Below are 4,280 nucleotides of genomic sequence, written 5' to 3' on the forward strand. Positions count from 1 at the left end.
AGCAGTGGTGATAAATACCTTTTTCTTAGTTCTTGTCTCCTAGATTGTTCCTCTTTTTGGTGATGATTTCTATTCTAGTTTTCTAGTTTTGATTGAATTTTTACAGTGTTTTGCACCTTTTTCTTCAGAAGTGGTAATAAATACACCTTTTCCCCCTCTTTGTGTCTTTTTAGCTTGTACCTTTCTCGATGGCTGCTTTCTAATTTTGATTTACCTTTTAATAATGTATCTACACCTTTTTCTCCAACAGTGGTAATAGATACACCTTTTTTCGTCAAAATTTAGTTTTTTTGTGATTTTTTTGTAAATTTAAACTACATAATCGAGTTGGATAGCTTTCTTTAGTACGCAGCAGACATTTGTTTCGTAATTTACATAGGAATCTATATAAAAAGAAATTGCAAATATCACTGCTTTTTAATACAATTTTAATTCAGTTTCTATCTCTTGTAATCTATTCAATTTGTGTTTCTATTATATCAACTGTCTATTGCACTCAAAAAGGGCACTTTTCATTCAGAATAAAATCCTTTCACACCTAAAGCAATTAAACCTAAAGATAAAAAAGAAGGCTTGACCCAAAGAATTGTTTTATTATGTCCCTCTTCTTAATCTGCCGGTCCTTTAAAAAGACACATTGTCCGTCCTCTTAATCTACCGGTCCCATAAAAAGACACATTTAGCACGTCTTCATTTACGCCTCGAGGGCAAGTCCTCGAGTGCCACTTGGAGGATGACCTGGAGATGGCCTTGTTATGTCAATGACTTCACCCTTCCTAATGTCCCACTTAACTCCTTTTGTTTTGCTCCGTGGAGGGGCCTCTGGAGAACGCACTCCTTTTATTCCATCTACTTTTATACTAACTCTTCAGACACTCGGCGTTTCCTGTCCAGGTCCAATTTCAACTGAGGGGGAGCGGGGGAAATATACAGAGTCGGCCCCGTCACCCTCTTCCATCAATGGATCCATTCATACTCTCGATGAATTAAATTTATGGCGGCCTCGAATGAAACGGACTCAGACGAGAGAGGAAAAAATATAGGAAAAAATCTAGCTCCTCTATAAAGAAATTCTGTGTTATAATTCCCTGATGGTTATGGAAGTCGGCAAATTAAAATGCGAGTGTTTCACTTTGCATGTTCCTCTTTCCCTTTCACTTGCTCTCACTCACATGCTCTCTCTCTCTCTCTCTTTTCTATCAATGGTGAGGTTCTTAACCACCACCATGACTGGGAGAACGGCTGTCTCTAGTTCTGGCATCCGTTGCGAGTGATTTCCATTTCGCAAACATTTGTGGTGGCTGGATCTTCTGGGGGAACTCAAAACACTCTCACTGTTAGTCTTTTCCTCGCTTGCACGTACACGCCTAGATGAGTGGCTGCTGCTGCTAGTACGTCTTAAGTAAATGACCCAGAGACACGACCCGGAAATAACATGTGACTGCCAATACTGCGGAGCGCCGCGTCTCTCCCTTGCGAGGGACACACGTGTGACTGAGGTGCCAAGAGTTGCAGAACGGTCTTTTATACGCCTCTTTGGGAATACAGAAAACGAGAGGTTTAATGGCTCTCGGTCGGGGGAGAGAGAGAGAGAGAGAGAGAGAGAGAGAGAGAGAGGGGGGGGGGGGTCTGCTAGTCTTGGGACAATGGATTTACGCACAGTTCGTTCGTGTGTATGTCTGTGTACTTGTGCAGGTGTTACAAGAACGCCAGTGCTAAAGAATTCCAGGTATACGTGACGCATAGCAAAGGAGAGAGAGAGAGAGAGAGAGAGGAGAGAGAGAGAGAGAGAGAGAGAGAGAGAGAGAGAGAGAGAGAGAGAGAATGATTCGAAAACATTGATTTTAATTATATGTGCCCATCAGTGATTGGACTTAAACACACACATATACACACACAAACAGAGAGAGAGAGAGAGAGAGAGAGATTCTAAAACTATGACTAATTTTATTCGCCTATCAGTGATTGGACTTAAACACACACATATACACACACAAACAGAGAGAGAGACTGAGAGAGAGAGAGAAGGAGAGAGAGAGAGAGAGAGAGAGAGAGAGAGAGAGAGAAGGAGAGAGAGAGAGAGAGAGAGAGATTCTAAAACTATGACTAATTGTGCTCGTCTATCAGTGATTGGACTTGAACACACACATACACACACGCAGAGAGAGAGAGAGAGAGAGAGAGAGAGAGAGAGAGAGAGAGAGAGAGAGAGAGAGAGAGAGAGAGATTCTAAAACTGTGACTCATTTTATTCGCCTATCAGTGATTGGATTTAAACACATACAGAGAGAGAGAGAGAGAGAGAGAGAGATTCTAAAGCTATGGCTAATTATTAGTGATTGGACTTGAACACACACTTACACACACACACACACGCAGAGAGAGAGAGAGAGAGAGAGAGAGAGAGCACATCGAGTGACCTCATCCAAGCGTGCCTTTTCGTGCCATGCACCGCTGGAAAAAAAAATGAATTTGAATTCATGTATTCAAGGTTTCCTAGTCATAATTTATGAGGGAAGGAATTGCAGGCTTTATTGTCCCTCTCTTCCTGGCTGAGCCGCCATCCTTGGGTGGGTATCTCTCTCTTCCTTTCACTTAATTTTACACGTCAGGTTTTTTCCTTGGACTGTGTTCATTCCAGACTTGCCTTAAGATACCATGGACACCACTGTAGAGTTAATATACTCTGGGGTTATTATTATTATTATTATTATTATTATTATTATTATTATTATTATTATTATTATTATTATTATTATTATTATTATCAAGTTTTTTCTTGGACTGTGTTCATTCCATATTTCCCTTAAGATGCTATTTTTGTCGATTATGACCAAAGGAATTGGATATTACTGTACAGTTAGTATACTCTTGGGTTATTATTATTATTATTATTATTATTATTATTATTATTATTTTTGTTATTATTGTTGTTATTATTATTATTATTATTATTATTATTATTATTATTATTATTATTCTCATCTCTTTTCCTTTCACTTAATTTTAGACGTCAGTTTTTTCTTGGACCGGGTTCCACAAGGCGCTAGAAGAGTTGGAAGACCATGACCTATACGGCTGAGGACTATGAAGCGTGAAGTAGGAGATGGATGGAGAAGTATTGATTTAAAAGCTCAAGATAGAGACGACTGGTGGAATCTAACTGAGGCCCTTTGCGTCAATAGGCGTAGGAGGAGATGATGATGATGATGATAATGAAAAAGAATAAAAGTCTCTCCCTTTGGGTAATAGTGAGCCGACTGTGGAAATAGTTCATAAAGATTTTCATGTGTTTACCAAGTCACACCGAGTGGCAGAACCCATAACACGGAACATGTAGTGCGTGTATAATTTTATCAATTACCATTATCATTATTGGTAACGGTAATTATTTCTTTCAGAAAGATACAAAGTAATAAAAGGGAAGTTGGGTTAATGGATACCGATGTTAGCTAGGTTTGTGTATCGAGTCATGAAATATAAAAAAAAAAATAAAAATCAGGAATGGATGTGATTAAGTGGACAATAACAATAGCTATGAAATTTTGGTAATAGTACTTCGTATTACCGAGATCAATTTTACACTACACAGAGGCTCAATTATCCTGTTATTTGTCAGTCTCTCAGGGTAATAAGGCCAAAGGCAGTATCTGAAGGGAAGAACAGAGCACTGAGGCACAGAAAAGTAAGGGCTCAGAACTAGCATACGTGGAGATTTCGAATTTGAAAACCTAAAACAGTGCATTAAGGAGCTTAGAATCTACCGCTCTCCTGGAAGTGTGTCTTGACTATCTCCTGAGGGTCCACAGCATGGGAGATGAAGATATAGAATAGGTGGCACCAGTATCTTACTTCATGGTTATGAAGAGACAGAAATTTATAGCAATGTAACCTGCACCGTTTAAGGAAGAACGTTTAGTGAGCTGTGTCCATTAAGAATGTATTCTATACCGATATATAAAAAGAGGATTTTTCTTCTCCCCGTTCCTTCAAGCTAAATGTAAAGCAAAAATAGGAATGTTATTCAGACACTTTAAAACAAGAAAAGCTGAACACATGATTATGCTTTACAAAACTTATGTACGTAGTACACTCGAGTACTGCAATGTGATATGGTACCCACACTACCAAAAGGATATTGCACAAATAGAAAGTGTAGAAAGGTCCTATACTTCTAGAATAGAAGAAGTTAAGGACCTTGACTACTGGGAAAGACTGCAATTTTTAAAAATATACAATCTAGAAAGGAGAAGAGAACGCTACATGATAATACAAGCATGG

At 38.7% G+C, this 4,280-nt stretch overlaps 1 pseudogene; it reads right to left on the minus strand.

The window, feature by feature from the left end:
• Positions 1-1,481, minus strand: part of LOC137643693 (uncharacterized) — a 174,979-nt pseudogene extending 173,498 nt beyond the window's left edge.
• Positions 1,482-4,280: the final 2,799 nt, after the last annotated feature.

The sequence above is a fragment of the Palaemon carinicauda genome, chromosome 7, assembly GCF_036898095.1.
Source record: "Palaemon carinicauda isolate YSFRI2023 chromosome 7, ASM3689809v2, whole genome shotgun sequence".
NCBI lineage: Eukaryota > Metazoa > Arthropoda > Malacostraca > Decapoda > Palaemonidae > Palaemon > Palaemon carinicauda.